This window comes from Corythoichthys intestinalis, chromosome 5 (assembly GCF_030265065.1).
Source record: "Corythoichthys intestinalis isolate RoL2023-P3 chromosome 5, ASM3026506v1, whole genome shotgun sequence".
In the NCBI taxonomy this organism is placed as follows: domain Eukaryota; kingdom Metazoa; phylum Chordata; class Actinopteri; order Syngnathiformes; family Syngnathidae; genus Corythoichthys; species Corythoichthys intestinalis.
The window spans coordinates 29,565,270-29,591,087 of record NC_080399.1 but is presented as its reverse complement, the minus strand read 5'-3'; the positions used below and the strand labels follow the sequence as shown (position 1 = coordinate 29,591,087).

The 25,818-nt window shown below is 39.9% G+C and overlaps 1 protein-coding gene across 3 annotated transcripts in view; it reads left to right on the top strand.

Moving 5' to 3' along the window:
* The window catches only part of mgat4c (mgat4 family member C), a 192,414-nt gene that overhangs the window by 44,129 nt on the left and 122,467 nt on the right, over nucleotides 1–25,818 (top strand). For 2 of the 3 annotated variants that reach the window (XM_057836466.1, XM_057836468.1), the window contains exon 2: nucleotides 20,068–20,125. The gene's annotated coding sequence lies outside the window, so the exon portion shown is untranslated. Of the gene's footprint in view, nucleotides 1–20,067; nucleotides 20,130–25,818 lie in introns of all 3 variants that reach the window. The other variant, XM_057836467.1, reaches the window with a different exon arrangement.

The window sequence follows — 25,818 nt, the reverse complement described above, 5'->3', positions numbered from 1 at the left end:
ATGAACACGCAAACATACACTTTTGCACACACGAACATGCGCTCACACAAACACAAATGAACACACAAACCGCTACTTGTTTAAATGAGCATACACGCACAGACAAATGAACACCCACATAAACGAATGCCTCAAAACACATGATAATACAAACACACAAATGAAAAGACAAGCACGTATTCATATGAACATAGGAACACTCACACATGAACACACGCACCCAGTGGCTGCTCTCAACAATGGGCAAGAGTAGACCTGTGCTGGATATGAAAACAGAGCATGGACAATTGAAATAGGTTAAAGCAGCCCTAATTTCAAATTTGCAATTTTCTGGTTAGGATTTGCCTGAATGAATTTGCTGAGCAAAACATCTTTAATATCGACTGATGCCGACTCTACTATGAATGTTTTCGGAAACTGATTTTGATCGGAAATTCCTTTTTGCTCCATAGACTGCAGAGTAATGCTGCCGCACTCAGAATGATATTGCTGCTCCTGACTCACGCATCTGAACCTGTTGGAATTCCTCACATTTCTGCACAAAAACACCATCAAATGTGATCTGATCTTTGTCAAAATCACACAGATGTAAAAACAGTGTCTGCTTTAACCAAAACCACCCAAACATTTATAGGTTTTCATATTTTAATGAGGAGAGCATGCAAACAATGACGGAAGGGGGAAAAATAAGTCAGTGAACTTTCACATTTAATATTTTGTGCCCCCCCCCCCCCCCCCCCCCCCTTTGGCAGCAATAACTTCAGTCTGAGGCTTCCTGTAGCTGCAGATCAGTCTGGAAAACAAGTAAGTGAACCCTCTGCCTAAGGAGAATTGAAACTAATTTTTACCAAGCATTTTAAGTCAGGTGTGTGCCCAATCACCGATGAGTGGTTTAAAGCTGCCCTACCTACTATAAAACACACACCTGGTAAGAATTGCCTTGATGAGAACCATTGTTTGATGTGCATCATGGCCCGGTCATAACAGCTGTCTGAAAACCTACGATCATGGATTGTTGATTTGTATAATGCTGGGAGAGGATGCAAAACCATCTCTAAAAGTCTAGATGTTCATTAATTGACAGTCAGAGAGTCAGAGAAGTTGTCTGCAAACGGAAAGAGTTTGGAATTGTTGATTCTCTCCCAAGAAGTGGCCGTCCAGTAAAGATGACGCCAAATGTTCAGCACAGAATACTCAGAGAGGTAAAATAGAACCCTAGAGTGTCCGCTTAAGACTTACAGAAATCACTGACACAGTCCAATATCTCTGTGCACACATCAACTATATGTAAAACTATGGCCAAGAATGGTATTCATGGGAGGACTCCACGGAGGAAGCCACAGCTGTCTAAAAAAAACATTGCGGCTCATTTAATGTTTGCAAAAAGGCACTTGGACACTACACAGAAGTTTTGGCAAAATATTTTGTGGACTGATGAAACCAAAGTTGAATTGTTTGGGAGTAACACACAACGTCATGTGTGGAGGAAAAATGGAACAGCTCACCAACATCAACACCTCATCCCCACCGTGAAGCATGGTGGAAGGAGCATCATGATTTGGGGCTGCTTTTCTGCCTCAGGGCCTGGACAACTTGCAATCATTAATGGAAGAATGAATTCAAAAGTTTATCAGGATGTTTTGCAGGAAAACATGAGGCCGTCTGTCAGACAGTTGAAGCTAAAAAGAAGATGGAATCTGCAACAAGACAATGACGATCAGAATGGTTTCAGAAGAACAAAATACACGTTCTGGAGTGGCCGAGTCAAAGTCCAGACTTGAACCCCATTGAAATGCTGCGGCATGACCTAAAGACAGCGATTCATTCCAGACACCCCAGGAATCTGAACTACAGCAGTTTTGTAGAGAAGGATGGGTCGAGATAAGTCCTGATGGATGTGCCAGACTGATCTGCAGCTACAGGAAGCGTCTGGTTGAAGTTTTGCTACCAAATGGGGGGGCACAAAATATTTAATGTGATGGTTCACTTTTTTATTTTTGTCCTTTTTCTGTCATTGTTTGCATACTATCATCATTAAAATGTGAAAACTTAAAAATGTTTGGGTGGTTTTCGTTAAAGCAGACAATTTTTTCATCTGTGTGATTTTGACAAAGATCAGATCAAATTTCATATTTTTGCAGAAATGTGAGAAATTCCAAAAGGTTCATATACTTTTTCATACAACTGTATCGTATGAGGTGCACTGAAGTGAAAGGGACAGAGCCCTGGCTTGTACTGTATCGTCATAATTTTTTTTCTTTCCTCCTTTCTGTAGAAAACAGTGTCTTAAGCTCTCCCTTTTTATGGATTAAAAAAAATGTGATTCAGTACAATGTATTGTATGTGGAATCTGCAGATATATTTATTTATTTGTAGTGGAATTTACATAATTCACCCGCGGAACTATAATTACAGTTATGATGTTCGGAGGTGGGGAGTTTGGGTAAGGAAAGACCGCTGCTTGAATGTCAATAAAGCATCGCAGTTTGGCTGCTTATTTTGACACACCGCCTCAGACTCCCGTCCTTGCTATGCGCTATATATTCCTTCTTATTGGTTCATTTCATATAATCATACATATTCATTCATTGCTATTATATTACTGTGTTTACTTAATCTGCTGGACACCTGGGAAAATGGCTGTTTTTCGTACAAAGAGGCAAGGAGCTGGGAGTCTTTCCCTAATCAAGGTCGTGGCAATAGATAGTGAACTGTTTTTCATTTATTTTTCATAGATGTCCAGAGAACCTCCACTCTAATGATTTTCCACTGCCACTTACCTTGCCATTTGCATAACCAAAAATATGAAGTGCATCATTTGGACCGAATCTTCTCAAAGGCTCCTTGAAAGCACTCGAGCTACAGGCAGGCCTGCTTTTAATTGCTTTTTTTCCTAATAAATGTATAGGCTAGGGCAGTGCTATTCAATTATTTTCTATTACGCCCCCCAGGAAGACGTATACATTTTGCGCGCCCCCCCCAAACTCTCTGCCGCCACTGTATATAGTTCATTAGTCTCTAAAATTATGAAGATTGTAAATTCAGCTTTGTATAGCATTGTGGCCTTTTTTATATTAAAGGAAAAAAAGTAATATACATCAAGTTAGAATAAAGTATAACTTGATTAACATTGTTTTGTTTGTAACAGAAAATCCTTAAAGCACATCAATTGCCCCCCCCCCCCCCCAAAAAATAAATAAAATAAAACACCCAAACTGTAAAAATACACTCAGGGGCCGTTTACATCGTAACTCTCCGAGAATACGAAAAATTTCAAATTTGCATTTATATGGGCCCATCTCCATTCGAACAATGTCGCAATTCCACATGAAGACGATGTAGTATTTATGCCGAGCCCTAGGGGGCAGTGCAGATTTACAAGGCGACAGCGATTGATGCACTTTGACCTCACCAAAATTCCTCGGGCCGGAAAAAAATATGCCCGCCCACTGAAAGCAATGGCATTTTTCTTTTGTTCAAAAAGGCACAAATGGAAACATTCAACATATTTCATTTATAAATATTATTAAAGCAGTAAATTAAAGCCGACATTCCACCATATTTGCTGTTTTAATGTTTAGTAGCACCGCTGCGCACGCCCAATGTGACGTGTACGAGTGCTGAGGTTATCGGTGCGGTCTCGCACCACGGGAGCCTTTGATATGCATGCGGAGGAAGCCTCCCTCAATCCCCCGCAATTGAATTCTTCCATTTTGGAGGCAGGATTTAGAATTTTTCGTCTTTGCCTTCCGTCTTCGCCGACACCAAATGCACGCGAGGCCACTCCGCAACACAGTCATTGCGTCTTTGTGTCGCAGAGTCGCCATGTAAACTGCCCCTCAAGGTATATTTTTTGACCATTTGATACTGAAAAATAAAATGTAATAAAATCAATCAATAATAAAAAAAAAAATCAAATTGATTAGCAACATTAACTTACGAAGACAATATGCCAAATAATTTGACCGTAAACACAGAAATAGAACAAAAACGACACTGTCATAGGACAGGGGGACAGTTTTTATTTTTGCTGCCGGCTGTATCAGCTCCTTTGCTATGGCATGGGGTTATTTTGCACCGAGCATGCTAACAGTGCTCGCTAGTTTACTGATGTAACAGTGACAGAGGGACGATTGTTGGCAATATTTCGCACGTTTTCACTGAAAAACAATCAAGCGGCTTATCAATTTGATCAGGGTCTAATGTCTTTAACTGACGACTTAATTGATTTGGCTTCCCGCTGTCCGCTGCAAACATTTTTAGACACAGTAAACAGACTGTTTTTTCCTCGTCTCCTTCTGGATTAAAAGTCAAAGCCAAACATTACATACGCTTCGTCATACAGTATATCCTCGTGAAGCTCTTCATATTTCCAGTGCTTTTTGTTGTGTGCTCTTGTTTGGTTCAAAAATACTGCGCACACTCTGAAAATAAGAGCACCACTGCCACTCACTGAGTGGGTGTGCAAGTACACTTTATTCTGGTATGGCAAAAAAGTACTGTATTGGCCCGAATATAAGACGGCCCTGATTATAAGACGAACCCCTCTTTTTTCAAGACTCAAGTTTGAAAAAAGACTTTTTGAACACCAAATTAATTTTTATACAGAAAATAATTACAGTACATCCGAAACAAATCATTATAACAATATATTTGAGAGAAAAAGCATGTTATTTTGCCTCATTCAAATCCTAATATCTGAGCATTTAAATATGTAAACTTAAGTGCAATCACATTCGCAAATGAATGACTTCTGGTTTTTGAAATGTAAATAAACCAATATATTGTGATAAAACAAAATTGCAATAACTGCATTAACCATAAGGGGTTCGCTTTGGCCCGCGGAGTCAAGTTCAGCATTCGTTTCAATGATATCTGGCACCATCTAGTGTCGTGAATGCGTATAATGTCTAGACCCCGAATATAAGACGACTCCCACTTTTTCAGTCTTATTTAAATGCAAAACACGCCGTCTTACATTTGGGCCAATACGGTATGTTTCCCCGAGGTCTCATGCGCCACCCCTGGGGGACCACGCCCCACTACTTGACAAGTACTGAGCTAGGGACATTATAGTCAAAATCAATTAATAATAATCAAGCAGTATATTGCTTTCTTTATGTTCCTGAATTGTGTGTTGTCATCTCCTGCTCATTTAAGAGAATAAAAAGAATCTGTAAAAGAGAAAATCAACTTTTTTCATACCGTACATGGCAATTCACATCAAAGGGAGGCCATTCATCAAAATTGCTCAATGTCATGGTTTGTGAGCGTTTGGTCCAAGTAATTTGTGAGTCAATAGACTCCAAGCATTGCAGAATAATAGGCTTTATGGGAGTGATGAAAAGTAAAGATCAATAACATACAAAATAAGCCACTCTAAATGACCATAGTCAACCGATGAAGTTGGTATTTCAGGCAATAATCGCTTGATTGCGCACAAACCAACAGATATCGAGATATATAGAGTCGGGAAGAGAGAAAAAATTTGGACACATAGAAGTTTGTTTAAAGGGAGAGAAAGTTCAGAAAATTACCGATAAGGAGAGGGATGATTTGGACCAAATACTGCTCTTCCAAAAAAATCACCGTAGCAACTAGGATACTTCTCGTGGAAAGTGAACTTACTCAATACTAATTGCAACCATGTGGAAACTTCAGCCCTGTTTATCGGTTTTATATGATTGGATAATGAGCCACATGCTGCTTCTCCAGACATTATCTTCTCACATTTACTTGCATGTTCTGCTTAATTCCTTTACAGGGCTTTTACAAAGTATTGCTCACCTCTCTGCAGTTTCAAAATACAAGTCCATAAGTAAACTCTTATTGAATCAGAGGTGCTTCCTTCCTGTCCGCTGTGTTTCCTCACGGCTCAGCGGACTGCGTCAGTCCGCCCCCGGAGTCCACCTGTGGGTTGACAGAAACAAGAGTGAGCTCTTGTCCGGGCCTCGGCCACCGTGTAATGGAATTCTAAGCTCATTTCACAGAGCGCGGCAAAGCGCGGCCCCGCTTCGGGGACCTGAAATCACAATGCGGGCTAAGAAAAACACAAACTTTCTTTTCCAAAGTTGGTTTGCCCTCCGCTGATAAAGAACATTTTAACACTTGTCTTTGTAGCACAAATGTTTTAAAAAAAAAAAAAAAAAAAAAAAAAAAAAAAAGAATCATTGTGCAATAGAAGAAAAATAAAACCACTCACCCTATAAGGAGATCTGAAAGATATTAAAGGAAGATTTTAAATTACAGGTTGAAGCCAGGGTTAGGGTTTTAACCGTGGTGTAATATGCAATTGGGGGTTTAACACTACAGCCTCTTTCAGACTTATATCCCGTTAAATTCCCGCGTAAGATGACGATGATGACGATGATGTCCTGAGAATAACCTGGCTCGACACTTTCAGACTTGTCCAGTGTTGGGAACTCGACGCTTTCTATGGGGGGAGGGCGGCTGGCAGGACTTTATAACCTGGACATTACATCATTTTTGGTCAGCATCGGCAACAAATAAACCACAGATTTTAAAAGATGGAAAATGGACTGTCACTTCCTCGGCTCTACGATCCAGTAGTAATTTAATTTCGTTATGTTTCCAGTTTAATTTAGCTATTTCCAGTTTGCCATGTTAATAATTGTGATGTTTGTTTACCGCTTTTGGTCTTACTGCGAAGAAAGAGGAAATGACGATCGACCCCTCATAATATTTACGTCATCAGCCTTCGTGTTCTGACCCAGGAATCAAACGCCTGCTTTCACACATGCCGCGTCCCGGGTAAGTCCCAAACATTATACTAGGACATGACCCGGTCAATGTCCGTGTCATCTCCATGTCAGTCAACCTGGTAAATTGCTTTCAGATGTAAGGGCTATTAAAAGGACTTCAGTGTATGTCTGAAAGGGGCTTTGGCTAGGATTAGAATTTAGGGTTTCTTATTAGGATGTCAATACTAAGGTTCAAACAGGGATTAATCTTTCAAATTAGGGTTCTAAATTACATGCAATTAAGGTTGCAAAATGTGATTGAGTCATCATAGAGGTTTTGTAGATAGGATTAGGATTTCAAAATGATTTCAATTTCAAATTAGGGTTCCATGATGGAATAAGTAAGTACAATTTGAAGTCAGGGTTTTTGTTTTTAAGTTAAGGATTCAAGGCAGGGTTAGGGTGTCAAATGAGCATTTGAATGAAAATCTGAATAGGAAGAAGAACCGAAGATCTGAAAGGACTTGGGCCAATGTCCATTTTCAACCTGAGGCTCCACTCTAGTGGGCAACAATGCAAGGCGGCCTGGGCACTTAGCTTTGAAGCTCTGAAGCTGTGGACTTTTCCAAAAGCCTGTTTCTAAAAATGTCTCGTTAAGATGAAGAATTAACACTCAGGCACAACTCAGGCTCCGGTCCAACTCTCCATTGATGAATTAATTGATTAAGAGGGAAGCTTTTGTCCATATGGTGTATTTAGTTGCTGGAGCAGCCAAGCAGTAAATTGCCTTTTATTGGGCTCACCTTTTTACTTGTGGGGGTCACCGACAAGACTTTTCTGCTGCACAGTCTTAACTTGTAATTAGGATCAACACACTACTTCACAAAGAGTGGAGTGCCTTTGGGGTCTTCAGGACTGCATAGTGTCTTTGAAAGTCACAAGCAAACTAACATTGAGCATGTAGGGCTTGTTCATGAAAGTGGGGAAGGGGATGGATGCAACCAGGATTGCGCCTGCCAAACGTGTTAATTTACCACTGCGGAAACACACAACTGGATTCGTGTTTTATATCCTAGTTTGAAGTCATTGTTAGGCTGTCAAATTACATTACACGGCAGGGAAAGGGTTAGAGCATGGGTGTCCAAACCTGTCCTCAAGGGCCGCTGCGGGTCCTGGTTTTTGTTCCTACCAATCGAGCACAGACAGTTTAACCAATAAAGTTTGTGCAAGCAGCACCTGACTGCAATCAACTGATTACTTGTGAGACACCAAATTGGTGAAAAGATGTAGTCTTGTTTTGTAGGAATGAAATCCAGCACCCACTGCGGCCCTATGTGGTATAGTTTGGACACCACTGGGTTAGGGAGTTTCAAACAAATCTAAGAATGAAATAGGATTTCCAACTAGGGGTCATTGTTTCAAAAGGGGGTTGAAAGCCTTGGTTGTGGTTTCAAATGCAGTTTTTAAAGCAAGACTAATAGTTTCACACTGTCAATTAGGCTCGAGCGTTTACGTCACAGCAATGTGGGATCTCGAGAGATTTCGTGAGATTTGACAACAACGCTGCCATATTTGAAGCAGGTCTGGATCGTGGGATATTTAAACGGCAAATACAATTCAACTACAAGGGCCACAAGATGGAAAAAAGTTAGGAAAACTTGCCAGTCCGATACAGAGACAAACTCGTTACTAAGGCGAAGGACAGATATCTGATCAAACTTAACAATGTTGACCATTACGAGCAAGCCGAAGACAAATGGAGTAAAGACGTCGACAAGCTTCCACCATTACGCGAAATGGACATTCTGCTGTATTTAGAGTTTGGTGTGAGTTACTACACTCATCAGCAATTCCAAAATTGCAAATCGCTACAAAGCTACGAACAGTTTTGCTGCGGATGGGTGCAGGACCTGCACATTTTGACCATATCAAACGGCAACACCATCGTTCTTGCAAAGGTAGGCTATGTGTGTTTACTATTTTAATTGCCATGAACATCTGAATTTGTGCTGTCCTGAGCTGTGATTGTTAAGTGACAAATCAATGGTGTTTTAGAGAACAAATTTAACTTGCTCGATGTTTCTCAGTTGGCCTACTGTAAGCAAACTCACTTCAGAAATTTGTGTAGACAAATGAAATTAACTTACTGGAGTGGAAGTGCATAGTGCAAACTCTGTGTGTAACTGTAGAATTAAACGTTATGTCCTTTCTTCTGATCGAGGCAACCCATGCCATTCTTCGACATTTGGTAAGCTCAGATGTGAGCTTTCCCTCGCCTTTTCTCCATGTAGGGATCCGGAAGAAGCTCAATGGAGTTCCGTTGATCTGTACATTCTCCTTTCTATTCGATTGGTTGTTGCAATTCTTTACCGCACAATAATTTCCAACCATTTTTCAAGAGCGACCTGTGCCGAAATGCCTCACTGCTTATGTTTCCTGGGGTTCTGATACCGAACTTCCTGCTTCCAAAATGGCGAGAGGTGCGGAAATGGGGGGGGGGGGGGGGGTGCTACGTCATACACTCAAGCCTAATATTAGAATTTCAAGATTTGTCAAATTGGGGTTAGGGTTACAAATTTTGATTGCAAATTAGGGTTTCAAGACTAAGGTCATAAATTGTGGTTAAGGATTTAATGATTGTTTGAAAGCAAGGTTAGCTTTTGAAATATTGAGACTGTCAAATTTGGGTTATAGAGGTTATACAGGTTATATATTCAAACGAGGTTTAAGGGTTTCAAAATGGGGTCATTGTTCAAACACAGTGCACTAATATGAAAACATCAATCTATTAACATACAAAGAATGTCATGACATGCATTCATGTTCTAATAATTTCACAGTGTATGTCATGATGAGAAACAACAAAACAGAGGTGTGCAGTGGGCACGCTGTATAATAATCTCAATTAGTCAGATGTTCTACTTTGTCATTCACTCCATCTTGTCTTTGTCCTCCATCTTTAATTAGGAGTCACCCCGGGAGGCAGATGGCACATTAGTGTTTATAATGCAAAGCGGATTTGCAGCCATACAATTGGGTTTGTGTTGTTTAGTAGTGTTGTGTCATATTGGGTCAAAAGGTGTGCTAGTGTTCAACCATATCTTATTCAGTGGTGATGCATCATTCGTTGATGCGGACTTAACAAAAAAAATATGAGCAACGTCAGCATTGAAACATGCTGATGGTGCGATTTGTTGTTATCAGGCTGGATCCAGGTTTGTATATACATGGTTTAGGTTAGAAGATGTGTTTTTGTTTTGTTTTTTTTAAATAAGGGGTTGAGCAAAATCTCATTTTTAGGGTGTATTAGTTTTTTTACCCACAAGGCTTTGTTTTTGGATGAGCAGCTCTATCATTTTAGTATACAAATGAGAATTGGGTGCACAAATTCAGTCTTTTTTGTGTGCTAAGGTGCAACATTTCAATTATTTAAAAAGTATTTTCTGTGCTCGGGAGAATGTTTTGTGTGTGTTTGTGTTGGGTGGAACTTGTGCGGGAAGAGTGTCTGCCAACTCCATCTTTTTTGTTTATTTATTGATTTTATATATTTATTTGTTTGTTTATTTTTGGCTTGAGGTTTTGAAAAAGCGTTGACTCAGCAAGTTATCCTTGATGACGAGAATACATTGCGCAGCATTGCTTTAAGGTGATCTTGGATACAATGTGACATTATTGATCTGGAACAGGCGCACATACACACGCAAGCACACCCTGAATGTGTGAATGTGATTGCTGTTTTTGCGCTTCCTCCACCTGAGTGATAATTAACTCTATTAATAGTCATAACACACTTTCTAGCAAATATCTTAAAACATGAGTATTGCATTTTGAAATAAATCTATAATTTGACTTATATACAGTATGATGGGAGCAAGAGCCATCCCAAATCAGGTTTTTAATTGTGTTCAGGTTAGAGAATGTGGATATTTGTTTTGTTTGGAGACTCTTGGCTCAGTGTGATGAGTTGTGGCCGCCCGAGGCTGCGGCTGAGAAGATTCTGGAGGGAGGTGGCAGGCAAGCAGGCAGGCAGCGGATTAAAGATGATATCGTGCGGCGGCGCAGTAATGATTGCGGAGATACAAGACACAGGCCCAGTTGCTAGCGAGGTGGAGAGTGTCTCACAAGTTGCCTGATAGAATAATGACGAATCATATCATTTAAGACTGTATTTCAATTGTTTGGCTCACACCAGAGTTAGGGGTCACTGACAGGGAGATGTTGCGACAGCAAATTGGCCTTGCGTTTTAATGGTGAGGGTGAATCCAGAGAGCAAAGATGCAAGCTTTCGATTGCAGGCCCCAAAGTGAAACAATTCGATTGCGGGGCTTGCTCCGCAGCCGTATACACAGAAGCTGCAATGACATCACCACACATAGTTTTGGGCATGTCCAGTCACCACTAATTTCGGCCCCTTCACCTAAACCCCTTACAGACATACGCTGAACTCCGGTTAAATCCCGGGATTTACACGGGTAGCTCTTATGTCTGAAATCAATTTCCCGGGTCGACTGACACGGAGATGACAAGGACATTAACCGTGTCACGTCCTCATAGAGGAGTTCCAAAAAATCAATTAATACATGTATCGCGATTGGACATGTGACGATTCGATTACAATTCATAAAGGCTCAAAAACAATGATTTTCCCTCATAACTTTATGACAGCCGCTCGTAGCGGAACAAAATTCAAGACACGTCTGCTGCCCGGACACCTTTAATGGACGCACGCACGTTATAAAGGATGCTGCCTGTAACTGAGTGAGAGATTTACTCTTTTTCAAAAGACTGGAAAATAAATTTGTGTATGAGACAGGTATGCTTCTGTGCGCACATTATTTTTTTAGAGCAAGAGGGAAAGAGAGATAGTTCGTTGCTCCTCGTCTTTCAGATGTCCAGCTGTAGTTTGAAGTCATGTCAATTGAAAAATGTCCTGAGTGTGTTGCTGAGACCCGTGTGCGTCTACAAGAGGTGAGTTCAAAGGCCTTCTTGTACTGTTTAGCCTTTATTGTTGTTGTTTTTGAGGTGTTAAAAGTTAGCACTGAGCGCTGAAGCTAATAAGCTAATTCGCTAACGTGTATTTCATATGCAGAACGTGTAAAACCATGATTAGGTACAGCGCTAACACTACAAACATGTGAAATAGTACAGAAATATGTGAAAACAAAGAATATTGGTTAAAAGAAGGCTTTTTTCTAAAGACACTTTGTTTCCAGAAAATGTGGAATTCAGAAATAAGAACTCCCTTTAATATGGTTAATGTTTTTGCACTTTCTTGTAAAAATAAATAAAAAAGCAGCTTCAGGGCAGGTTTTTGTTGTATGGGCATGTTGCCATTGTTCCTGTTGAATCATCAGGATATTTTAAATAAATAATAGACAAAAATTTGTTTGTCTGCTATATTAATTAGTAAGGTATGATGCATCAATAGTTTTGATAATCGTGATAACTGTGATCATCGTCAATACCGTGATCATCGTTCAAGAATCGAATCGTAGCCCCCTGAATCGTAATCGAATCGAATCGTAGCCCCCTGAATCGTAATCGAATCGAATCGTGGGGTGCCTTAGATGGCACACCCCTACGTCCTAGTATAATGTTCGGGATTTACCTATGACGTGAAATGCGTGAAAGCAGCCGTTTAATTCCCGCGTCACAGCACGAATGCTGATGACATTAATATCGTTGCGGGCTGACCGTCATTTCCTATTTCTTCACAGGAAGACGAAAAGCGGTAAGTAAACATCAACATGGCAAACTGGAAAAATCGCTAAATTAAACTGGAAACATAACGAAATTAAATTGCTACTTGATTTTATAGCTTTAAAAATCAAACAATGTGATTTTCTGGTCTTTTTTCCACATTCTGTCTGTCATGGTTGAGGTTTACCCACGTTGACAATTACAGGCCTCGGTAATATTTTCAAGTGGGAGAACTTGCACAATTAGTGGTTGACTAAATACTTATTTGCCCCACTGTACGTATATGGTTGTGTTGTATAACGATAAATGAACAGCTATTTTGTCTTATATTTACAAATGGTGCATGAAAAAAACAACAACTTCATTGTCCTTTATAGATATTTGTGCAGTTAGATTAGCATGGCTCCCTGTTGGCATTAGGTTGTGAAGAAAAGTAGTCTTATGAAGAACTGCCAAAGACAACTTCTACTTCACAGGTTCTTTTATTCTCTTGAATGGACAAGAACTGACTAAACACTATTCTGGAGTAATAAATAAATCACCGAGTGTACATTTATAGCGGAATGAAAAGAGAAATACTGGCCGGGCAGGACATGTCACAAGAGAATCCTCAAGCAGATCTGCCCAAACCTTTGAGATCATACAGTTTATATACGTATTTGACGTAACACGCTTTGGAAAAACCCAGGCACCATCTAGTGCCGGCCCAAAAGAGTGGACAGACATATCCGACTTAACCAACGAAAAGTGAGAACTCCCTGTTCACAACCTTGAGCAGCACACAAAAAGGTACTGTTACCAGATGCTCACCCAGTCAATAATCACACCGTTAAGTGAACAAAGGTTGTCTGCCCGGTTAGATCTATGGTTATGTGAATAAATGGGAATATATGTGTACAGTTGATATTTTGATGTTTTATAGTCTTGTGTAGCATGAAGTAGTAATTCTAATTTTCCATCTGTCCAAATAGAAAGCCGCCAGGCTGCCATTGCCATTTTGCTGCTTGATGTATTGGTGATGGAAAATGTCGTTTTTAGGGATGGGAATCGAAATCTGATTCCAATTCTGAACCGGTTCCTAGTGTTTCGAGGCCTCGACATCACAATGAAAAAGCGTTAACGATCCCTTTAACGATTCCTAAAGACGCGTATTGCGTCATCACGTGACGTGACCTGTCTTGTTGTCCAGACGCATCAAACTAGCATGGCGCCAAGAACCACACGCTCCAAAGTTTGGCTACACTTCACCAGGACCGAGGGTGAAAATGAAAGGTTACGATGGTTTAGCACGAGCATCGCAGCCGTAAACATAAGAATGACAGCACATAGGTATAAACATTAACAAAGAACGTAGGCTCGTGGCAGTGTTTCCCTCTCTCACTAACTCGCTCACTCGCTTGGATGCTTTGTAGCCGCACTCTTCTTCATGTGAGCGTGTTCTTAATGGCGCCCCCACTTGAGCGTGAAAGCACCAGAAAAACTAAAAGGCATGCATTTCAATATAATGGTAAATAATGCACTTTAACACATATTGCCAAAGGCAGAACAACGGCCTATATGCCAATATATACAAATATTTTTTATTTCTATTAGAAAAATGTTTCAGTAAAATGTTACACATTCTTATGCATTTGCCACTTTTTGCCACAGTTAACATTGAGGCTTTGGGCCTCTTTTGACCTCGTTGTGAGTTTGTAAGGTTTTGACTTCTGATTAAACAAACTCGATGCCAATCAAAACGTTTGTTCTTCTTTTTCCCCAAATTAGAATCGATAAGAGAATCGATAAAGAATCGAATCGTTAAGCAATATCGATAATGGAATCGGAATCGTAAAACTCGCATCAATTCCCATCCCTAGTCGTTTGTCTGCACCACCAACCTGAGCTGTTGTCATGTACTGTACCTGTGTGCATTAGCTGTTGCGTTGTAAAACTGCTCTGCCCCCTACTGCATGGCAAGAATCATATTCGATCGAACCCGAGCTCTGAAAGTGCAAATCGAGGATTACTTTGCAGGATTCAATTGTTTAATGCTGATGTGGCACACCAGGGCTCACTTGTTTGGCTTACATTAAGGTGCTTGTATGTCCAAGGTTTGTTGTGTCACATTGACCAGGTAGACTCAATAAAGTGTCTACTTGTTTTTCATTTTATTTTTCACAAGGATCTCAGCAGGATCAGGTACAAAAAAGAAATCCCAGGGAGTGAGAAATGAGTTCCTGTGGCGCAGTAAATAGTAAAAGCAAAGAGAGGATGAAGTGCACACATTAATCCCGGAGTCAAAGCAATCTTGTAATCCACTCACTATGCTAATTGCCTGTTCTTTCTGCTGCAAAGGGGCCTTTTACAGGCCATTAAATGGCACTGAGTGCTTGACAAAGGATCGCCAGCATGCGCACTCCCTCACCACGCAATGGCGCCCATCTATTCGCGCTCTATTTTACACTTCGTCAGGCTGTTGCACGCCCACGCGTTGCTCCTTCAAATAAAAGAGAGGAAAATAAGCGGCGCCGGCAGCCGTTGTTTATTTTGGAGATATAGTCATGGAGGACGTGCAAACTGCACTCCCGTTGTGACGCAAAAGCGACAAATAGTGCTCCTAAGAATAAGGATGCACCTTTTGATTTCTGTGGGCGTGCTGACTGCCATTGTCCATAAACACTTGTGCAAAAACATAGCAATCAAAAAGCGAATGTGGCCACTTTTTTGTTTGTTTGTTTATACAGTAAGTGAATACAGTACGTGCGCACATTTCAGCTTTTGTTTTCTGGACAGGAGGTGCATCAAATCAAGCATCAAGCATTTTTGCCTCCTGACTCCCATTTTTGACTGGTTAACTCCTAACCTGCAGGCAACAATAGGTCTTTTAATTTAATTAATTAAACCATGATTAATTAATCAGCCCTGATGCAAAATACATTTTAAAAAATCGAGCTCCGAGGATGCATATGCATATACACATACATCCCGAGGAATATATGGACCAAATGTCATTGTGATCCGTTCACGAATAATGGAGAAATTGATTTTTAAAAAAATAGTTGTAGTGCACTCGCCCCCAACAACAACATAAGTGGCAAATTGATAGATCTTAAGCTTGTAATTAAAATAAAGTACCCAAAATATGCTTTATTTTGAATTTGCATGAACACCATGTGATTTGGTGCAGCAACTAGCATTTCTTGTTTTTTGGTAACGTTTTAAGAAAAGGGATGGGTGATCGAACTAAGGGGCAAAACACACAGGAGGCGATGGCGAAATGCGAAAGTCATCACAGTTGAGCTGAAACCCAATGTGGCGCAATGCGACTGCAGCGGCAAGCGGCGACACACTCTGCCTGTGCGCCATCGCTCATCTCTGATTGGCTATGACTTTTTAAAGCCAACAACTTCCTATACTGCTGCTTTTTTATGTCCCGGAAATCATGCTGAGTGGGATCATCAAGTATGTGCTGGTTGCACACTGCTAAAATGATACGCTCCTCCATTTTGACAAAGTGCTTTTTTATTTTTTTCTTTGCAGACAAAAGGTAAAAACTCTTTTTTTTTTTTAGTCATCGAGTTCACATTGTGAAAAAACTGAAAAATTACAAAAGAATGCCATCCAAACAATAAGTCATGACTTAAATGACAACAAAAGCAACATTTGGCCTCATTTTCGCATTTTGGTCATGAGCATACAAATATTCATCAGAATAGCTGCCATTGACGGCGTTGCCTGAATAGGACGTCCATTGCCATCAATAGTAGCTAGTGAGTTAAAACCAGGATACCGGTTATCTAAATCCTTATCATGGCAAACGTCACCGTTGCGGAGCTTAAATAAAACCTGAAAAATTGTGCTACTTGTTGTAAACACTGACACTGAACATTTTGTATTTCATTTTAAAAAAAGTCAAAATTAATGTTGAGATAGTTTTTTTTTTTTTTAATTAAACCTACAATTATAGAATAGATACAAACAAAAACAGGCTCTTGAAACTATTGTAGAAAGAAACCCAATATACAGTGGGGCAAATAAGTATTTAGTCAACCACTAATTGTGCAAGTTCTCCCACTTGAAAATATTAGAGATGCCTGTAATTGTCAACATGGGTAAACCTCAACCATGAGAGACAGAATGTGGAAAAAAAAAAACAGAAAATCGCATTGTTTGATTTTTTAAGAATTTATTTGCAAATCATGGTGGAAAATAAGTATTTGGTCAATACCAAAAGTTCATCTCAATACTTTGTTATGTACTCTTTGTTAGCAATAATGGAGGCCAAACGTTTTCTGTAACTCTTCACAGGCTTTTCACACACTGTTGCTGGTATTTTGGCCCATTCCTCCATGCAGATCTCCACTAGAGCAGTGATGTTTTGGGGCTGCCGTTGGGCAACACAGACTTTCAACTCCCTCCACGGATTTTCTATGAGGTTGAGATCTGGAGACTGGCTAGGCCACTCCAGGACCTTGAAATGCTTCTTACGAAGCCACTCCTTGTTGCCCTGGCTGTGTGTTTGGGATCATTGTCATGCTGAAAGACCCAGCCACGTCTCATCTTCAATGCCCTTGCTGATGGAAGGAGATTTTCACTCAAGATCTCTCGATACTTGGCCCCATTCATTCTTACCTTTAGACAGATCAGTCATCCTGGTCCCTTTGCAGAAAAACAGCCCCAAAGCATGATGTTTCCACCCCCATGCTTCACAGTGGATATTTTGTTCTTCGGATGCAATTCAGTATTCTTTCTCCTCCAAACAAGCGAACCTGTGTTTCTACCAAAAATGTCTATTTTTGTTTCATCTGACCATAACACATTCTCCCAGTCCTCTTCTGGATCATCCAAATGCTCTCTTGTGAAGCGCAAACGGGCCTGGACGTGTACTGGCTTCAGCAGGGGGACACGTCTGGCAGTGCAGGATTTGAGTCCCTGGCGGTGCATTGTGTTACTGATAGTAGCCTTTGTTACTGTGGTCCCAGCTCTCTGTAGGTCATTCGCTAGGTCCCCCCGTGTGGTTCTGGGATTTTTGCTCTCCGTTGTTGTTATTTTGACGCCACGGGGTGAGATCTTGCATGGAGCCCCAGATCGAGGGAGATTATCAGTGGTCTTGTATGTCTTCCATTTTCTAATAATTGCTCCCACAGTTGATTTCTTTACACCAAGCGTTTTACCTGAAGATGTCCCGATCGATCGGCATCCCGATTGATCGGGTCACGTCATTTTCAAAGTATCGGAATCGGCAAAAAAATATCGGACATGCCTTTTTTTAATGTATATATATTTTTTAATTAAATTGTTTTCTAATTGTATTTAACGTTACAGACAAAATGTCTTACAATTATACAGAGTCTTTAGTTTTGGCTTAAAGTAGAGCTATCAAATTTATCGCGTTAACGGTGGTAATAATTTTTTTTTTCAAATTACTCACGTTAAAATGTTTACCGCAATTAACGCATGCGCTGCACGACCCACTCACGCATTGTCGCGTTCAATCTATAATGGCACTGTTTTACCTACTGTATATATAGAGCTAAAAGGCATCATTAAATGAGTAGAGTGAATTTTAGCAGTCTTTGGAGCCTCTTTGTAATTGGCTGAAGCCTTAAAATTCCTCTCTCATCAATTAGAAATATCATGGGAAGCAATGTGGGGAAGAAAGTTAGTAGTTGATCTTTTTTTTAACACCGTATGTTATTTCCCAACGCAAAGAAGATATATCGAAGATATATCAATTGGTGCCACTACGCACAGTCATGGTTGCACTTCCCATCATGCATTTGGGCAGAACAGTTAAATGGCTACAGTATCATTTACTGAAAGCTCAACAAACACACTAGATGGCAATATTTAGTCACAATATACAAAGTCGCATTTATCCTTTAAGAATTACAAGTCTTTCTATCCGTGGATCCCTCTCACAGAAAGAATGTTAATAATGTAAATGCCATCTTGAGGATTTATTGTCATAATAAACAAATACAGTACTTATGTACTGTATGTTGAATGTATATATTCGTCCGAGTTTTATTCATTTTTTTCTTAATGCATTGCCAAAATGTATATGATGGGGGAAAATTATCGGGAATGATTGGGATTGAATCGGGTGCAAAAAAAAAAAAGCAATCGGATCGGGAAATATCGGGCTCGGCAGATACTCAAACTAAAACGATCGGGATCGAATCGGGAGAAAAAAAACATGATCGGAACAACCCTAGTTTTACCTATTGCAGATTGAGTCTTCCCTACCTGGTGCAGGTCTACAATTTTGTCTCTGGTGTCCTTCGACAGCTCTTTGGTCTTGGCCATAGTGGAGTTTGGAATGTGACTGACCGAGGTTGTGGACAGGTGTCTTTTATACCGATAATGAGTTAAAACAGGTGCCATTAATACAGGTAAGGAGTGGAGCCTCGTTAGACCTTGTTAGAAGAAGTTAGACCTCTTTGACAGCCAGAAATCATGCTTGTTTGTAGGTCACCAAATACTTATTTTCCACTCTGATTTGGAAATAAATTCTTTAAAAATAAAAAAATTTTGATTTTCAGTTGTTGTTTTTTTTTTTTTTCACGTTCTCTCAAGGTTGAGGTTTACCCATGTTGACAATTACAGGCCTCTCTAATCTTTTTAAGTAGGAGAACTTGCACAATTGGTGGTTGACTAAATACTTATTTGCCCCACTATAATGATGACAAATTATGGCGTGTGGATGTCAATTTCTGGGTTGCCCAGTGTCCTTACAGGCGATTTGTCGATCAAAGAAATCCGTTGCTAATTGGTTGTAGTGCAAGGGGACAGCAACAGGAATAGAACCATTTCGTATTTTCTTATATCGCGTCGCTGGTCCGCGCACAAACCAGCACAAACGTTGCAAACGTTGCATGTCTTTTCGCAGCAAAAGGGTTGGCGATTTTCGCCTCGTTGCGCTTGTTCCATAGAAAAAGTATTGAACGCGAGCGACATCACCTCCTGTGTGTTTTGCCCCAAATACTCATTATTAGTTTGAGCACTAACTAGGGGTCTTTTTTTATTTCTTTGCAGAGGGGGTAAACCAAATCAAGTGTTTTGAACACAGGCATAGATTTTTTATTTACTTGTAATCACCCCCAAGCAGTATAACAACTCTTTTTTTAGGGAACTTTAGTGTGCAATGATTCAGATTTTTTTTTTTTTTTTTTTTTTACATTTGATACAGCTTTTGACTTTTTGTAGGCATGGTAGACAAATCACACCAAAGTTTACAATGTGTTAAAGTGTTTTGAAAAGTTGGTTGATGCAGTCTCTCAAAATCACATATTTTCACATACACTTTAGCAGGTGGTTCTAGAACTTACCTCGCGCAATAAAATGGGGTTAACTGAACTGTATAGGTAAAAAATATGAGGTCATATAAAAGCGTTCGTACCCTCTTTCCATGACCATCCATCACCAGCGAGGTGCAAGTGTCAGTGCGGACGATGGCTTTTCGAGCCCCCCAAAATTAACAACAAACTAAAGGCGGCCGATCGATAGATTGTGTCTGGAGAAATGATGAAGCGGCGCTTCACAGGAGGGAAAATCAATGTCGCTTGCTCTCTCTCGTGTGCCTCCATCTTTCTTTCGCACGGCTTCAACTTGAGCTTTACTGTGCTTGTGTACGTGTGTGTGGGGAAGCCGTTTAATGTTCCTTTTGTTTCTTCCCTTTTAGGCCGTAAGGACCCTCTGCCACTTTGATGTGTGAGCTCAGCGATGGCCCCGCAGTGGAAGTAAGTAAGTGTGCTGTCCTCACCGTTTATTAGCCCTCCTGTGTATCCATAGACAGCTCTCTTAGGTTTTAATGTTGGTTACACCGCTTATTTAGTGTAAATGTTGTTGTCACAGGCGAAACCCAACATATTATATACATTCATCTGTAGTTATTACGCACCGTGCAGAACTGGGGTGGATAGAAATGAATCACATTGTAATTGGAGTGTATGAAATACATTATATCGTAATTGCAGTGAATTAAATCGCATGACAGTTTGAGTGAGTTGTATGATGAACTGAAGTGATTTGTATTATAATTGAAGTGAATCATATTGTATTTACACAAATTGTATTGCAGTTGAAGTAAATTATATAGTACTTAAAGTAATTAGAGGAATCATATTGTAATTGTCAGTGGGATGTGGTTGGAATCATTTATGGGGGTTTTTGTGTTTCCTAAAAAAAAAAAAAAATGACTTAGGCAATTATTTTAAGAAGGCGTCCATTAGTAGGGTTATATTGGGAATTCTATCGCTTTTCAAGTGAATTGTATTGTATCACTATGAATGTGGTTGTATTTCATTCTAGTGGGAGGGACATTCATCAAAATGGAAGGAAATTGCATTTTAATTGTTTACTATATCATGACTGGCTTGAACAGCAACGCATCATGATGGTAGACATTTAACGATATTTAATGCCCATGTTGCCACAGTTGGCAGAATCACAATTCATTAGGGCAGGCTAAGCAGTGGGTCATTTCCATGAAATAAGTTACCTCTTCAATGACGGAAAGTATCCGGTAACACTTGATTTTGGAGCATTTTGAAGAACTTGCAAAAATGCATGTATGTCCAGTGTCGCTTTGTTCCCTTTTTTCTTTTTAATTCTGCTGCAGTGACAACACTGTGAGCCTTTGAAAAATAATCCCATTATGTTTCCCGGGCATTACGTTAATAAAGTTCTCAGAGCGGAAAATCGGAGCCTCTGGAGCTCGACATTAGCTCTCGTAGTGCAGTGGTTGTACAGTTGAAGAAAATAAAAAAATATAGTGACATAAATAAACACGTCTGAAGACAAGAAAAATGAGGCTGTGGTGTGAGTCTTTGGGCATAACAACATTTGGGCTCTATGATGTGTTATGTACGTTTGGACTTGATACATGCTGATTTCCTCCATGGTTACTATCCATTTTAACTTGGTGTTTAATGCTTCCATACCTCTAAACATCCAAAACACTTTGTGAGCATAGCTCAGAATATACTTTTCTCATGTCTACCATTCACCTGTAAAAAAGAAAACAAAAACAACTTTTTTGTTTAATAATTGCATAATATAATTGAGTTCAAGATATACTATATGGCTTGCGTCCATTATTATTTCGAGTCTTCATCTTTATTGGAGTGTCATAATTTTTATTGGACTTTATTGTATAGCAATTGTCACTGTTGGTGTAGTGATACATTCACTTCACTCTAGAGTGGGGATAGTTACCACATAATGATAGTGTTTGTTATGACTGAATGGCAACCAGCATTATAGTCATTTTTTTTTCTCCAACTTCACACAATACTCACCAATATAAGCTCAGTGTGAGAGTTAATTGTACTTTGCATGTTTTTGGAGTGAATCTATCATACTTCAATTGGATTGAATTGGATAGGAATTGTAACTGCAGTAATAAAACCTCTCCTTAAAAAAACCTAATCTGGATGCCTCAACCATTAGCAATTACAGGCCAGTATCAAATCTGACATTCCTGGGGAAAATTATCGAAAGGGTTGTGTTGGAACAGATCCAGACTTTTATGATGCAAAACAATCTTTTTAACTCATTTCAGTCTGGATTTCGGCCACAACACAGCACCGAGACCGTGCTTATCAAAGTCCTAAATGATATTCGTCGGAATACCGATGCAGGCAAATCATCTGTTCTGTTACTATTGGAACTCAGCGCCGCATTCGACACGGTTGATCACAACATACTACTCAGCAGATTGGAACAGTGGGTAGGGCTTACTGACACTATTCTTCAGTGGTTCACATCCTATTTACATGATAGGGATTTATTTGTGTCAATCGGAAACCATCAGTCAGAACGAACCAAATTCACGTGTGGAGTCCCTCAAGGGTCAATTCTTGGACCACTCTTATTTAACATCTATATGCTTCCGTTAGCTCAGATAATGGAACAGTACGACATCTCCTATCAGGCCTATGCAGATGACACACAACTGTACATTTCTGTGTCCCCACATGATTATAGTCCCTTAGTCTCCCTGAGTAAATGCATTCATCAAATCAATGAATGGATGTGCCAGAATTTTCTCCAGTTAAATGTGGAGAAGACAGAATTGATCATTTTTGGGCCAAAAAAGGAAAGGTCAAAGATAAGCAGGCAACTTAGCACAATGTCACTTACAGCTACAAATCAAGTCAGAAACCTTGGCGTAATTATCGACTCAGACCTAAAATTTGATAGCCATCTAAAGTCCGTCACTAAATCCGCTTAATACCACCTAAAAAATATAACCAGAATAATGGGGGTTCTGACTCAACAAGACATGGAAAAACTTATGCATGCATTCATTTTCAGCAGATTGGACTATTGCAACGGTATATTTACGGGTCTTGATAAAAAATCAGTCAGGAAGTTGCAGCTAGTACAGAATTCTGCAGCCAGAGTCCTCACAAATACAAGGAAGCTGGACCACATTACACCGGTTTTGAAATCGCTACACTGGCTTCCAGTGAGTCAAAGGATAGACTATAAAATACTACTGCTCGTCTATAAAACACTTAATGGCCTTGGACCAAAATACATGCTTGACTTGTTAGATTCCTATGAGACATCTAGACCCCTAAGGTCGTTTGGAACGGGTCTTCTGAATATTCCAAGAACAAGAACCAAGCAGGGTGAGGCAGCATTTAGTTATTATGCTCCTCACCTCTGGAACAAGTTACCTGAACGTCTGAAGTATGCTCAAACTGTTAGCTCTTTTAAATCAGGGCTAAAAACGCTTTTGTTTAGCACTGCATATCCATAACTGTCTATATATTTCAATCTACCTGCTTTCTATTCCTCTTGTGCTTATCTCCATTGCTGATTTCAATTATTATTAGTAGTAGTAGTTTTTGTTATATTTTTGTTTTATTTTTATTTATTTATTTTTATTCTATTTGTGATTAAATGCGATCTTTTGTCTTGGTTTTTACGTTGTATTGATTTAAATGTGATTTTTATGATCTTCATGTGATGTAAAGCACTTTGAATTGCCTTGTGTTGAATTGTGCTATATAAATAAATTTGCCTTGCCTTGCCTATTAAATAGTAAGTATCACATCGTAATTGGGGTGGATTTTTATTGGACTCAAGTCACGTTTCAACAAGAGCAATTAGTGTTGTATCATAATTGAATATTGTATTATTCCAATTGGGGTCAATGATATCATATCAAAAGTTGAGTGAATAATACGAAGTTGCTAATATCGTAACAGGAGTGAATAATATTTTATAATGAATGGAGCAAAACATATCAGTTTGCATCATAATTGGAATAAATCCTATTGTATTACAGATGATGTGAAATGTATTGTCTTAATTGGGGTGAATCGTATTGTAATTGAAGCGACTCGTATGATAAAGGTGAAACAACTCTGAATTTGAAAGAGTGTTTGATGTCATGGAACTTCAAGAATCATTCACTGGGGCAGCGACCGTGTTGCGTTTGTCCAAAAATCTAACAAGATAAAAAGAGATTGAATGAGCACGTCTCCTGCAACCCGCTGATGTGTCTCCGCAGAAGTCCAACACCTACCTCACCACCTCCTTCAGAGATGAAAGATGAGTTTGCCTCAGTAGAGATTCCCTGATTGAGAGCTCCCGTGAGGCTTTTGGACTTTTGTCACTGAAGACTGAAAAAAGAAATGAATGTGTCCAAACTTCCGCTCGTTCCTCCTCAAAAGGGCGGGAATTCAAGGGTTTTGCCTAGCATTTTGGCCTCAGAACTCCACGAGGATAAAGAGGTCTGACCTAATTAGCGGACTTTGTTAAGTAAAAGTGCAAAGAGCCCTATCCCACTCCCTCATGTGTTTTGCTTCTTTGACATGATTACAGCTTTAATGACCTGTTGAGAGACCATTCAAATTGAAAGACCGCACGCGCTATCAATTTTCTTTTCTTTTTTTTTTTTTTTTTTTTTTTTACACCAAGTAATACTGTACCACTTGTATGACCAACAGTAATATACAGTAGTCGTAAGTTTAAGTGTTCACCCAAAAAAAAGACATAAATGTAATCTCAAGTATAGGTATTCCCCGGTCTACGAACGAGTTCCGTTCCTGAGCTGGCGATGTAACCCGGATTTCTGCGTAAGTCGGAATCTCAGAATATCAGTTCGCGTCCGCACATCATCAAAAACAATCACATAAACTCGCTCCAAGTATTTGACCACAATTGAAAACGCACAATGAACAGTACAAAAGGGGTTATATATGGCTGTCGCCTATGGATGCTTCACAAGCAACAAATGTGTGCGCAGGCTGTCACCTCTGCCAGTCTCTGTCTGTGTGTGCGTGTGTGGCAGTGGCGCCCCCAGGGGGTGGCCAGGGGTGGCCATGGCCACCCCTATAAATTTGTTGGCCACCCCACTGGCCACCCCGCTTGCCAGTATATCGTTAGATTGTTGAAGCATCAGTTATGCATTTCATCCCAAATGCAAATCTGCCAGCACCTGCTTTTCCCCAGTAATTATTTTGTTTTGTTAAATGTACACCTTATGCCTAATATATACATAACACAATAAAACAGAATTGTTGTGGAATTCAAAATGTTGACTGGACAGTTATGGACTATGCACATTAAATCATTATTAACATCAAATATTACACAGTGGAGGAAGTCGGACATCCGAGCATTAATGACGTCACCAGCCACAACAAAGCGTCGCCATATTGAAATGGGGGCAAAAGACGAGTCACAAGCAGTTACTTTGTCGTGCATTGTCATACAAACGCGTTGAACTTTCGTCTTATTTGCGGTCTTTTTTCCGTCGGAATGACTAAAAGTTGCTGTGTTGCGGGTTGTCACACAAGGAAGAGTTCGGAGCCGCATTTGAAGTTCTTCATTCTTCCGAAAAACAAATTGCTGAAAGCAATTGATCGCGGAACAGTAATAGAAGACGGTTCTGTGGACTATTCTCGCCTGTGGGAACCTAAGTCCAAGCACATTTACGTTTGCAGCCGACATTTTATTACTGGTGAGTAAACGTTAATCGATTTTTTTTGCCCCAATTAGCTGCTAGGATTCAATAGACTGGGCAGTGGTTATTGTTACCGGAACCGACAACTCGCAAAGCGTTATTTTTCTTTTGCCGTGAACTGCTCTGATCGGTCAATCGGTATATTATTGGCCTGGTGGGAATTGGTTATTTTGCCGTGACGTGCTCACGGCTAAATAACGCTTGGAGGCGAATTAGCGGTTAGGGCAGAAATAATCACTCCGTATATACTACCAGTTTTCTTAAGTTTCACAAAGTACATATTCCACGTAATTTATAAAGGTCAACTTACTGGGTGACTTTATGAGATAGTTGTAGATGTTTCCGAACTCCACTGCAGGCAATTCCTTTGGATTGTTTATCCAGTTATCAGCTGCGACTTTGTATGGGCAGATTTGTAGGCCAATACACGCTAATTTTAAGTTGTATCGC